Genomic DNA, 14,405 nt, shown 5'->3' on the forward strand with positions numbered 1-14,405 from the left:
CATCCTGAGGAATTCAGTCCCTTCTCTTAGGGGCTTGTTGCCGTTCCGCACCCCCAGGTGGGAACTCTCTCTTTTCATCTTGCAGCCTTCTTCTTGAATTCAGTGTACTGTATCTCAGCTTACCCGGGACCCTGATCAGTTTCTCCAAGTTTTAACCAAACACAAAAATGCTCCCATAAAAGTAGAGACTTTTAATTATTCTCTCCAGCATCCACCTCAGCCCCATTTATGGAAATTCCACCTCACTTCATCCTAACCTTTTTCCTGTTCTTGACAGCAATGTTGGCATAAATAATACCCATCTCATTAAAAATGAAAGAAAAAAACTAGGGAACAGAAGGCCCAGTCATCCTACCTCGTTAGCGAGCGGACAGTCAGCACTCAGCCAACTCCGGCCCCACCGACTGGGGCACCGGTCGCTGTTAGGAGCATTTCTTATGTGCCACTCAGGTACCGTTCACAGCAATCTTGTGAGGTAGGGGCTGTTGTTTCACAGCCACAGGGTGGTTAAATCATTTTCTCAGAGTCGTAGAGCGCTGAAGTACCCGAGCTGCAGTTTGAAGCCGGCCCGCAGCTCTCGTGCTAAGAGCCACATGCACCTCCGTGCCGTCCTGTTGCATTTCTTCTCTCCCCTTTTCCTTCCCCTCCACAAGGACTTCTCCTCTGCCTCACCCACTGTAAAGGTTTAGTGCCCTTTTAGTGCCAGTGCCATCAATCAAAGTGCTGTGCTCATTTCCACCTGGTTGGTGAAGCGACCGTTCTGTTGTCTGCATTTACTATTTCCATCTTCAGCTGTCCTCAGCAGCCTTGGTCCCTGATCAGGGTTATTTTTGCATCAGCAGATAGCTTCTTTTCCCGTTACCTTAGCTCATTCTCCATGGCTGCACTTGCCAGAAAGCCAGTCCTCAAATGTCTGTGATTGCAGCGCAGGCTTCGCGTCTCTTCCCTGGCCAGAGCTAGTTGTTCTCAGTTGGTGGGCAGGGTGTTCCCATTTGGAAACATTCCTTCATAGGGTTTTCCACTGTTTCCTTCAGTCACTCTACATCTCTGCCCATAATAATGACTCAGTGACAGGGATAAACAAGTATCCGTGTCCCACAGATTACTGAAATACTGCTACAAAGAAATTACGGCAGCACTGAAAGCAAGTGGGTCATTCAGAGACAATGGAGGCAGGGGATAAATTAGTTAGGAAAAGAAAATAAAGAGAAAGCGGTGTGATGAGTTTGGCTGTGATTTTAAATGCATCGCTCTTTTCCTGCCTTCTCACAAATATGGTTGTGATTGAAGAGGAGAACTTTTTTTCAGACCTGACTTGTATTTTTTCACACCAGTACAACAGTTTATAGGGCAAGGTAGACCCTGGGGAGAAGTGCTATGTTGTACACACATGCTGGCCTGCTTCCTCCACTTATCCAAATGATGGTACTGGATAATGTTTTTGGAATTTCCAGGAGAAAATCTTTAAGAGAATGTACTTAGTAAACCAGATTAAAAAGTAAAAAACAAGCAATCTCAAGGATCATTTCCTATCAATATTAATACCGGGAGCTCAGTATCGGCAAAAGTTCTAAACGCGTTGTGGCGTCGCAGGCACGCACTATAAAGTCCTCCCCAGCGCCATCTGTTTCTGCTCTCCTGGCCAGAGGGATCTATAAAACTACTGGAGGAAATTGAAGTTAAGGAACAAGCATGTGTTTTACAGAATTTCAGATCTCTTGATTGAGGTTTGTAAAGTCTCTCTGAAAAACAATAAAAATCTTTGTTGGGTCCTTTGGTGTTGCCCCTCTAGGAAGGGTATTAATAAACTACAGTGGTGATACGATTTTCCTAAATTGTGCCGTTGTTGCCTATTTTATCCAGCATCATAAATCTCTTTTCATATGAGGACTTTCCTGGTTAAGAGTCTTTATTCATCTGTGAGCTCTTAATGACCTCAGTAGCATATGATAATTTATTGGTCATAAGACCAGACCCTGTTGGTGGGGTGGGGTGGTCTTGGGATCAGCAGTTTCCTCCACCGTTACTGTGGTGAACCAAGTAGCCTGGAGGGAACAACTGCCCCCAGCTCTGTCAGATGTTCTCCAATGAGCCAATCCTTGTGCACCCATCCTGTGAAACATGCCCTAGGTCACAGTCCTCCTCCCCTACGTCAAGTGGGACAGGCCGACCTTCATGGTTCTTAAGGGAGCTGACTGATCACCGCTTCTGAACCTATTTTGTTAAGAGAAGTATGTTTAGAAATGAGTGAGAAGATATGCCTGTGACACAAGTACTGCAGCATTAATGACATTCGCACACTCTAAAGTTGGAGTTCTCTTTCGAGCCATCACAAGATCTGGTACTGCTTTTTTTTGTAGCCACTGCATTGTTTTCATACAATTTACAGCGAAGTATATTGAGTGTTGAACACGTACCAGGCTCTGTGTTTGGCACTGGAGGCTACACAGATGAGCAGAACTGGTCCTCACCCCTAGGAGTCTCCCTGCTGGTGACAGGGCATTCCTGTCATAGATGTGAGGGGCTGCAGTGTGCCCAGATAGCACAGGGCTGAGCAAGGCGGGAGAGCTGCATGAAGCCTGCTCGTTCTTAGGATGGCAGGCAGCACTACAGCTGCTCTCCTGTATGGTCTGCTCATTCTTGCACTCATGCATCCCATACGTACGTGTTGAGGGCTTAATCTGTGCCAGCCACAGCTCCCAGGTACCGAGCTGATGGTGCAGGGTCCCCGGTGCGGTGCAGAGCAAGGGGCCTGGGGCATGGGGGGAGAAACACTAAAGCTAACAAGTGACAGAAGGCTGAATGGGTACAGATAAGTGTACAGAGTAATAAGTGGTAGGAAGCACACAGGGTGAGATGATGGACAGGAAGATTCTCGTAAGGCTGGCGTGGGTCAGCAAAACGCAGAAGATGCAGGGACCTGTAAGTGAAGAAGAGCATTCAGGCTCCAGGAGCAGCGGCCCATTATGGTGTATATCTGGATGTCCCCTCAAAGCCTCATGCAGTCATGCGGTGGGCTTCTAGAGTTTATGATTAATCCATGGTCCAAAGCTGGGATTATGGGTGTGAGTGCTACACCTGCCCTGGGGCAGGTAGTTTGCATACAGTGTAAGGGAGGGAAAGAAGCCTGCTCTACCCGCATGCTCCCCGCCCTTTTGTTCTCATTGCTTTTGCTGTCTTCAGCCACCGTGAACCGTTGCCCTCTGCCATGTGCCACTCTGCCTTGGAGCCAGCCGAGTATGGACTGAAACCTCCACAAACTGTGAGCTAAATAAACCTTTCCTTCCTTCATTTTGTGCATCAAGTATTTTGTCCCAGCACCAAGCGAAAAGTAACCAAGACACAGTTCCTGCGTTCAAAGAAAATGCTCATGTGGTTGGAGAGCGGCCAGGAGACACCGTGAGGAGGTCAGCAGTGGGCAGAGGGCAGATCCCGCTCCAGGTCCAGAGTCCTTGCTTAGGAGGCTGCTGCAGTTGTATCTAATTGTATACCTGGGAGTCTGTCAGGAATTCTCACAAAAGAAGCTGTGAGTGTCATGGTGTCCTCTGTTTCAATAAAGCTTGTAACTGGACACAGTCTTGTACTCCATAGTATTAGAAAGTTAAAGGCATCATCAAAGAATGGTCTAAAGCTGCTTTGTTCTAAATTATCATGATAGCTTCCTCAAATGTCATGTTAGCTGTCACCACAATGAAATGCCTGAGACAGTTAACTTATGAAATGAAAAGGTTTATGGTGCTCACAGTTTTCGAGGTTCCTGCCCATGCTGGGTGCTGCCCGTTTGGTCCGAGCCAAGGAAGCTTGCCATGGCTGGGTGGAACTGCACATGGCACCAACTAGGGTGCCAAGAAAGAACAAGGGGACAATGAAGGTCCCACAGGTCCCTTTAAGAAATGTGAGGTTTCCCACATATTCTATATTCCTAGAAAATGATGTTTCAGAACCCCACATTTCCCATACTTCTAATGACCTGAAGACCCCCACTAGACCCTAGCTCTTACAAGCTCCAGTCCCTTCTAGTAGTGCTGTCCTGAAGGTCAAACCTTCAGCACACAGGCCTTTGGGGGACATTTGGCACCTACATACAGCACTTGTGTCACCCAAAGCAAGTGATTCTGTGGCATTCTTTTTGTCTTTTTTAAGATAACTGGATTAAACAAAGTAGAGACATTTCTGTCATGCACAAGAAGAGAAGAAGCAACCATTCCAAGACAGGTGTGGCAGGTGCAGTTTTCAGACACCTACACTCTTCTTACTGTACTTCTTCATAGTCTAAAATGGCTGCCTAAGCTCTCGCCATTTTATCACCATTCCAGCCAGCAGAATAATAGAAAGATTAGCCTTCCTCATTATGGCTCTTCTTGGACATCCGCACTACATTTCCACTTAGACTTTATTAGCCAGAAGCTAATCATGTGGTCACAGATAGTTACAGCAGGACAGAAAGAGGAATGCAGTCTTTGAGCTGACAGACAGGATGTCAAGCCAAGAACCAAAGTGGGTACATCTAAAGAAAAACAGGGAAAGGGGTAGCTTGGGGAGTAACCCGGATTCTCAGCCATGGAAGGCAGTAATTTTTCTAGCTAAGGCATAGCAACTTTTATGTGTCTGTCTATAGCTAAGCACATTTTGGAGTTTTGGAGTTTTTAAAAAATTATTTCCTACAGCCTTGAACTATATAGGTCATGTGTTTTGCAGATCAAATTGCTAAAAATCAAACAATTTAGGCTTTATGGAATAGCTTTTAAAATGATAGAAGAAAAAAGAATATAGATCCAGCACACAAACCTATAAAAATGACGTAACAAGTAAAAACGTTAAGCACTGAGATAGTGTTCCCTTTCCTGAACAACTTACTCAGTAATGTGGTCACATTTTAAAATTGCTTTTCTCATAATAAAAATATTTGGTTACTAATTCTGTCCTCTTTTTCTGTTACTTTTAAGTTCTCCTAAATAGTATAAAGAAAAAGATTTTAAATAAATGAAAACAACACATTCTGTTCTTAATTATTTTTAATATTCTGGGAACTATATTCCTAGAAAATGATGTTTCACAACCACACATTTCCTAGCATTCTTGATGCATTTTTAGAAAGGCTATTTTCTTTTACTTGTTGTTCTCAGTATATATGTACATGCAGCCAAATTTTACTCTTGGGGAGAAAAATTAACTTCTGATTGATCCGGGTTCCAGCTAGTTCCTTCTTCTCCTGAACATCTCTCATAGTTGTTTAGTTTTTCATCGTTCTCCTTGCCAGCTGATGGAGATACAAAGATTGCCTCTTGCATCCTGTGCTCACGTGAACGTTGGTTCTGAGTCCCAGGGGGCCGTCACCATCCCCCGAACTCTCCCCATCCCCAAAAACGTCCGCAGGAAAGAAGGACAAAAACACTGTGTGCTGGCACCTAATTTGCATATATTGTACGGTTTTTGCTTATTTGTTTGGGATAACCCTAGCCAAGGGTTTTCTTTGTCTTGAGTAATCAAGAGCTGCTGGAAATAATTGCAAACATATTGGGGTTTATCCGAAACACTCTTCTCCTTAGTCATTTTCTGGGTGTTCTGCCCTGTCTATTTTTATGGAGAAAGTAATAATTCATCTTGTGTAAGAGCCCAGTGCAGCACAACTGAGATTTATGGGATGCCTGTGTGGCAGTGCCTGTCCTGGATGTCAGTGAATCAGAAGCTTAAGGAAGGGATGTGCTCTGCGGAGTTGATGTGCTGGGGAGTAAACCGACATTAGATTGGAATGTAAGATGCTAAGCATCATGACCCGAGTATGCGAGGGCTAACGGGAGAGCACTTGACCCCAAGCTACTGCCTAGAAAGTTTGCTTAGTGCTGCTGCTACCTGCAGGTGTCTAGGAATGAGAGTGTGGCAAGGGCGTCCAAGGGGAGGGCAGCCCAGGCAAATACAGGCTGCTTCTGCTAAGGCAGAGGACGATGGGAGCCAGGACTGGACAGCCAAGCCAGGACTAGGTGTCACATGCTCACCCGGATGTCAGCGCCACTGCTTCCAGCCATGGTGGGGAGCTTTTCTTCACGGAATACACCATGTTCTAGAGTGTGCCAGAAACTAGAGAATAAATACTTGCTCAGAGAAAATAATAAATTCATGTTAGTAGTAAGTCAGTAAGTCACAACAAAGTTCGATATTTGGATATGAGTATGTATAATATACAAGGTATGAACAAAATACAGTGAATGTGTAATTTTTTTATGCTGATTACAGCAAAAGACACACTGCCATTAATGTCCTTCAAAATACTACCGCTCACTTCAGACACACTTACTCCATCATTCTTGCTGCTTCCTGAAGCAGTTCTGCAGGCCCCTTTCTGAGGATCTTCAGTTATGCTATTATGGCTGTCCAACGCCCTGAATCAATGCGTGGTTGCTTTGACTTTGAGGAAGAACCAGAAGTTACACAGGGCCAGATTCAGTGAATAAGGTAGACGAGGACACAGTGTGATGTTTTCACAAAACTGCCTTTCTGTTCGGTGGCACTTGGCAGCAGTATTGACTGTGTTTTCTATCACACCTCATAAAGACACTCGTGAAAGAGAGCTTCCGGAACTGCTTCAGAAAGTAGCAAGAATGGTGGGGTAAGTGTGTTCAAAGCAAGGGGGATGAATGGCAATGTATTTTTTTATTCTAATGTTCTTTTTAATGTAAATAGTCACCATATATTTTGATCAGCCCTTGTTATTAAAAGTTTGCAAGAATTCTTTTCAGCTGAGAGACATCGATATCATTTCCCAGCAATAGACACCAAAATACAGAACAAGAACTTGCATTCTTTTATCTTTAGAATTTCTCAGAAGAAAGTTTCAGCCAGACTACCCAAGATCTGCAGCCACTTAAGGATTTCAGTGAGGTTCATCTCTTACACTCACAGTTCATATGAACTTCCTGTTTGTCTCTGGTTAAAGGGCAAGGTGGCAAATTCTCTACCTACTGCCAACCCAGTGATGTTTATTACCAGCAAGTTTAACTCCATACCCCGTACCATGATGAATTCAGACGCAGAGGTTGGCCTCTGCGAAAGCGTCATACTTTGGTGTTTCACAAGCCTGGAGCACAAAGCCACTTTCAGAAATGTTTGCACATTTAAATTCAAATAACACAGCCTTTCAGTGTCTGAAAGCAGAGTTGATTTTGATGAGCTGACGAGAATTTCCTGTGCATCTATGTCACTGTTGCCGGAGAAGGCACATTAGCCATCTATTTATATAAAATGTATATTTTGCCATAGATGCTAAAGTTGTGGGTTTTAGTTTTCAAGGTACTAAGGTTATCTTTGTGTCTCACTTTTAATAAACCAAATCTTTTCAGTCCCCTGAGATTGAGTCGCTGAAAAGGGAACTTGAAAAGACCCTGTGGGTGAGCAAGGTTGGGTGGGGTGGGGCTGAAACGGGAACACGGTTCTGGAGTCTGCCTCTTCCAGAGAAATATCCGGAGAGCACAGGCAGAGAGTGGACGTGGCACAGGCTGCAGGAGAGGAGAGAGGCACGGTTTGGTTGGAAAAATCCAGAAAGCTTGCATGAAAAGAAATAATACCTACAGCTTTAAAATTAAGCATGGCAGGTTTTGAAGCACTGTTGTTTGTTTTTTAATGATGATTTCATGAATATGTTTCCTACAAAGACCAGAAGGATTAATGCAGATATAGGAGAAGAGAGTAGCGAAGTGATTGCATAGCAGAGTAGCTGGTTTGAAAGAGAAAGAACGGGAGTTGTGGTGTGGGGGTCACACGTCACAGCGCTAACCTTCCCTGAGGAATTGCTGTAGCAGGACATGTGTGAGGGGAAAGAACAGTTAGCTGCTCGGAACTGACTTGGGCGTTCTGTGACCAAGTCCTAAGAAATGCATAATGGACTTGCTTTTGGAATTTCCTCTAACTTGCTAAACTCCCTTGAAAAAACCCTAAATCATCAAAGGTAAAATAACCCTTCGATTCAGACAAAAATGAAAGGTCCTATTCACAGCACCAACAAGGAGAAACGTTAGCCAGACGTGTATGGTTAATAGGGAGAAAACTAGAAAATGTGACAAAAATAGCAGAAATACAAAAAATGAGTAAGTGAAGCTACCATGCATTCTCTGAAAAAGGGGATCAGTACTCGATTGTCAGTTCTTCCCTGTTAATAAGCCATGTGGGAAGAAATTTTTAAAAGAAAAATATATCACCTCATGATAGTAATCTAGCCTAGAAAAACAGTTCTCCGTACAGAAAAAAGTCTGGCTGAAACTAGTAGTTTTATAATGAAGATTTTGAGTGCTTCCCATATTGGTAAAAATCAATGATGTTTTGCTTATTTAAAAATAAAATGTATACCCAAAGTTTTCTCAATAATGTAACTTAGAGTCATTGAATAAATGTCAAAAATAGAAGAAAGAAAACAGCAGCCCCATGACCCAAAGATAATTGCTGTTAACTTTAATCCCCCCATCTCCTATGCTTAATTTGTATACTTCCCTCGGATTAAATAATGTATTCTTCCACCAAATACACATCAGAACGCTCTTCTGATTGCTAGAGATACAGTAGCAAATCATAATCTGGCCTTGTAAATGACTGCTGTGTGTCCCCAAGAATAGACTAGGGGAAATAGAAAGAGAAAGGCCTCGTATGAGCCCATTGCAGTGATCCAGATGGGGTGGAGGTGGCTCTGGTCAAGGGGGAAGGCCTGGGGTGAGGAGTCTGGTCCAGATGGGACAGGGAGCTGAGCATCACCACTATGCATCTCCATGTTCTCATGGTCTCCACCTGACACCTCACGTCCATCAAGTTAAATCTATTCTCCCCCCACCCCCCGTGCCCAGCCCATAGCAACTGGCTTTCTACTTTCTGTCTTTGGATTTGACTCTTCTAGATCCTGCCTACGAGTGGAATCATGCAGTATTTGTCCTTTTTCACTTGGCTTAGTTCACTTAGCGTAATGTCCCCAAGGTCTGTCTATGTGGTATGCTGAGTGCTATTTTGGTGTGTGTATTTACCACATTGTGGCTTTCCATTCATTTCTTGGTATTGTTCCTATCTTTGGGCTGTTGTGAATAGCACTTCTGTAGACACTGGGGTGTGGGTTTTTTAAGTTCAGGGAATAAGATTTGCCGTTGGATTGAATCCACAATCTGAGAGAAGGGTGGAAATAAGAATGATCCTTCCTTTTTGGCCAGAGCAGTTGGAGGATAAAGTTCACATTTGCCACTATGAGTAAAGATTGAGATTTTTATATTCTGCTCCTTTTTATTTCACGTGGCAAAATACTCATGTTGAATAGTCAACAAAGTATCCTCATTGATGCTGGCATGAGGTCTTTCTTCTCATCAGTTCCACATCTCCTCCTCACTCTCACCCTCCACAAAAGCTGTATTCTAACTGTTATACTTTCTTTGGACTCATTAAAACATTTTTGTTGACTCAGAGCTCACCAGGTTTAATTTTCTTAACTTTTAATGTATGTTGCTCTGCTTTTTTTAACAGAAAAGACAACCTGCATTTTAAAAGGATGGTTAGGGAGCTAGATCAATCTCTCCAAACCATAAACATCTGTAACTCCTCCCAGGAAAGCTTTATGTGAGAACACAAAACCAAGCACACAGTAACTGCCACTTCTCCAGGGTAGAGTCCCAGGGCTCTGATGTTTTTGACTTAATGTCTCCAAACACTGGATTGTGAGAACTTATTTATCCAGCAATTATTTATTGAACATCTGTTTCATAGTTAAGCACTTGGGTTATGAGAATTAACCAAGATATATGTCTTCCTCTTACTGAAATTATACTCTATCTGGAAGATAAAGAAAAACTAGAAGGTAGGCAATAACAGAAGCCCAAAATAGGGTCAGCTACCCCAGTACAAGAAAGGAGGTGACACTGATGTGTAAATGAAAGGGCAGGTGGGAGTCACAGATTCTGGAGCCGGAGAGTCAGAATGGGCACCTTCCAGGAACTGGAACACACAGTGTGTGTAGCTAGAGCTTGGGGCTGGCTTGGGAGATTGTATTGTGCAAGCAAACAAGTCAAGTAGGAAAGGTCTTGAAGTCATTTTCAAGATTCTGTCCTCAGTCCAGGGGGTGATGGGAAGCTATTGAGTGAGTTTAATCCAGGTACTACTAAAATCTACTTTGCAGTTTGGCAGTGACTCCCTGCGTGCAGTGTGGAGGGCTAGACACAGAGCAGTGCTGGTGTCATTAAGCCCAGCTAGGAGGTGATCACAGGCGCACAGGGAAATCGGGGGCTGGGATACTGATGGCAAGGTTGGCCGGAGGTGGGTAGGTCTGGAGATATAAGGCATAACCAATCCCACTGATGCATGAGATGTGGCCTTAGGAGACCGGAGAATAGGACCTGATCCCCTGCCATGGTGGCTGGTGCTGAAGCTGTCCCTATGTGTGAAGTACAGGTGACAGAGCTAAGCCACAGGTGGAGCTGTGGGTTGATTCCCACGTAGATGATAACAAACTGCTGACCTTTGAGGGAGGGCAGAGGGCTCCTGAATTACCTTCTATGAGCAGCATCTCAAACAGCTTGGATAATACTTTCTTGTATGACATACATATATTTAATCAGCCACATGGGGTCTGTTAGCTTTCATTAATGTTTTGTCGTTTAAGAAACTCAACAAGTATTTGCCTACGTGGGAAAAGTGTCCCATGGTCAGTCAGTGCATCTGGGAACTGTTGGTTTAAAAACAATGTGGAGTTCTTTACTCAGACTCCTGCAAGCCTGAACTGTGCTGCTGTGCACCTGACTTTGCAGCAGGCAGCTGCTGTGGGTACTCCGTTTTGTTTTGTTTTTTGTTTTTGTGTTTGGCGATGCTGGGAATTAGATCCAAGGGTGCTCTACCACAGAGCTACATCCCCACCCTGACTGACTGATGGATAGATTGAGACAAGGTCTCACTGTGTTTCCTAGGTGGGCCATGAGCTTGTGATCTTTCTGCTTCAGCCTCCCTCAGCACTAGCATTACAGACTTATGCCCCTGTACCTGGCCACTGCTGTGGGTTTTTTGTATCTTCAGTAAACCTTAGACTCTTTTGGTAGTGATGAGTGCTTTCAGGGCTAGTGACCTCAGAGCAGTTTTGTGAGATACCAATTTATAAACCAAAGCCGTGCCTAATTTTAACACATAGTTCAGAAATTGAATTACAAGTTAGCAGGAAAGAAAGTCTGTGTCCGTGATGCACAGTGGTGAGAATACAAATTGTTACAAATAGAACTGTTACCCCTCACTGCATTACACTCCCCAACTGCGATAGTGAATTGTTTTAATCTGATCTAATTTGCTTGTGTTTTCATGACTATAAAGAGGCTCAGCACCGTGCTGTGTTACAGATAACTTGCTGCTGCTCTAGTAAATACTTCCCCAGGTCTTTTGCTTGGCTATTGGGATTTCACCTATTCTTACAAAGAAAAATGGGCTATTTTTATGAGCTGATATCAACACAGGACCTGATGTATTTGTACCATTTATTCTCTGAGTTTCCTGTTTATCATTTACTTTTAAAGTTATGCTCTTTTGAACATTTAAAAGTTTTGCATTTTGCAAGTCAGTTCTTTTTTGTATTGTTTTAAAGCTTAGAAATATAAAGCTTTATTTAGATACTCACCAGTCACTTTTTGGTTTATTGTTGCTGTTGCTACTAACATAAACTCTTAATGCCTTTCAGATTTCAACTACTTTATTTTACTACACTCCTCCCCCCAAAAAGGTTTTGTAGCACAATTTTCTGAATATTTTACCTTGCCAAGTTCATATGTTATACCTGTGCAGTTTTTTTTGGTTTTTTTTTTTTTTTTGGTTTTTCTCCGGTATCGGGAACCGAACTCACGACCTTGCACTTGCCAGGCAGGCACTTTTGCCGCTGAGCTAAATCCCCGGCCCCTTGTGCAGTTACTAATTTCTTTCAAAATGATTTCCATTTCTTAAATTAGCAAATTGACATGTGTGGCATTAACCTGTATTTCAGTATTATATTTCAGAATATTAGATGATATAAGCACATGTGATGATACTTTGAAGAAAACTATGAAATTTGTAAACTATCCTACACTTAATTTGATACTGTGATTTAGAATACCCTTTGTGAAGCTCATGGGACAGATCACTAGAGAGAAAAAGAGTTGTGTGTTTAAATATGAAAATTAAAGTGAAGGAAATGTGTAATAATGTTCATAATAGCAGAGGCCACATTATAAATATTGGGTTTAATTCTTGAAGTCTACAGCTGAAGAAACTGAGGCCTGAGGGTGAGAAGTTGTTTCCCACAGTCTGACACATGGGATGGGCAGAGCCTAGGACACTTTCCAGGCTGTTTGTCACCTGACCTGTTGTAGTTGTTGTCTAAGGACGTGGCTTGAGGTTTTGCAGAGACCTGCCTCTTTTTCAAGAAAGAATCTGTACGTTATCCAAGGAGTCATAGCATCCCGAAAGGTGTAGGCAGCTGGCAAGTTTGAATTCTCCAGGAAGCGTGACGTTGGGCACAGTGAAAGTGAAGAAGTGTTCCTCTCCGGCTAGAAATGTAGGTGCCGTTGCTAAGGGATCCCCCGTGTGGGTCAGAAGGTAAAGCCCCGCTTATCTGTACACACCCCTGGGTTTGGCCAAATGCACAATAAGCTCAGATTTTCTCATTCTTTCTCTCCAAGTTCACATGGAAATTTCCGAACAATCCTTCTGCTGCAGCTGCATTTTCAGTCCGTGTTGGTTTACGTTCAAAGCCCTCATGGCCCGGTCGGGAGCCAGCGTCCTCTGCAGAACAAGCAGTTGCTTGTTCCCGGTGCAGGGCCCTTGCCCTCCAGTTTCCCAGTTTTGCGGCAAGACCACTGATCCCTTCTCCAGACCCCCGGGAGCCACTTTTGTGGCAGATTCCATTTGGTTGCACAGGGCCTGGAGGAGGAGTGCTGGGGGCCACTTGGCACAGCCCAGCACTCCCCCACGTTCAGGGCAATTTGCAGACTGCTCTGAGGGAGCCCGAGCCCAGCCCCGAGCAGGCCGCTCCTGTTAACCCCATTGTCTGACGCTAGTTCACCTTTTCCAGCTGACCTGCCTGCGAGTGGGGAGATGTGAAAAGTTAAAGACAAAACTGGTTTCTACAGAGCGAGGGGAGCTTTCTTGTACAGAAAGGAAGGAAATACCTCTGTGGGATTTTATTTTTTTTCCCCCTCTCCATCCAAAAAATACAAAGAGACTCTCTGTCTTAAATGCGAATGTCGGCTTTAAATCTTTTAGGTTTGGATTAACTCTGCAAAAGAAAAAAAATCTGACAGGCTTTCAGATATGACGCAGAAAAACTTTTCTCCCTTCAATTCATGTTGTTCATTTGTAAAGCCCAAGGCCATGGACTGAATAGTGGGGGCCACTTGCCCCTCCACTCATAGTTAGCATCACAATGGTCAGAATTAGCAGCCTCAGTCTCTCCAGCACTTTTGCCTTTTCCCCTGTGGACATTTAATTCAAGGTGGTGAAGGCAAGAATAGGTCTTTCTTCTCTTGCCCCCCACATTAAAATATATTAGAAGGAAGCCAAGGAAACATGGTGTTTTTCGGTTACATGCTTTAGAATCGTACCTTACCTTTTACCCCCAGAAGGAAAAAAAGGAATGCAGTGTATTACAGTTGTTACAGTCCCTAGAAAGCTTCCTTCAATCTAAACAAAACCCCTTGAATTGATAGACATTTCCTAGTACATAGTTATTGTTGGTTTTCACTATTGAGGATGTTGGCAAACACGTCCAAGATCATGTTTTGCGTATTAAATAAAGTGACTTTTATGTGAATATTTTTGAACCCTGTTGGTATCCAGAATTGGGTGCTATTCTGTGCAACCCATGTGTCAAAGTTTATTTTCTTCGATTTTACTTTAAATGTTTTTGAAGCTACTCAATCTTATGTAGCAAAAAGCCTTAGTGTCCTAGAACCAACAATCTGTATCAGTAGCCCATGTTAATACAGGAAAAGTTAAGCAGTTTCTGGTCTTCAGTTGAGAGTCAAAGAGAATGGATAATCTGAAACATAATTTAAAATTAGTTATCTTTAAATTTGAAGAAGATTAATTGATTAGAACTATTTATGTGCAATTGTGAAACTGCGTAGAAAAATTAAGCTCTGGGTCATTTTTAATTCCTAAACCATATCTGGTAAAAAAGAAAAGTATCCTGTATGAAAAAGGTTTTAAATGTTCATACATTAGTTGGCTATTATTTAATGAAATTGTAACAGTTCATTTTATGGACTTAAATTGGTCCTGCATATTTATTTTAGATAAACAAATATACTCAAAGAAGTAAAACCAAAACATTTTCTTTGCTCTTGTTATATAACACTGTTCCTTTTAAGTTCGGTGTAATATAATCATAAAGGTTATTTGTTATAATTGCAAACAACTACTAGAATTTTTTC

The 14,405-nt window shown here is 42.9% G+C and overlaps 1 protein-coding gene across 4 annotated transcripts in view; it reads left to right on the top strand.

Moving 5' to 3' along the window:
* The window catches only part of Atp8a1 (ATPase, aminophospholipid transporter (APLT), class I, type 8A, member 1), a 219,983-nt gene that overhangs the window by 191,545 nt on the left and 14,033 nt on the right, over positions 1–14,405 (top strand). The window lies entirely within an intron of this gene.

This window comes from Chinchilla lanigera, unplaced genomic scaffold, assembly GCF_000276665.1.
Source record: "Chinchilla lanigera isolate Chin_1 unplaced genomic scaffold, ChiLan1.0 scaffold00042, whole genome shotgun sequence".
Classification (NCBI taxonomy): Eukaryota; Metazoa; Chordata; class Mammalia; order Rodentia; family Chinchillidae; genus Chinchilla; species Chinchilla lanigera.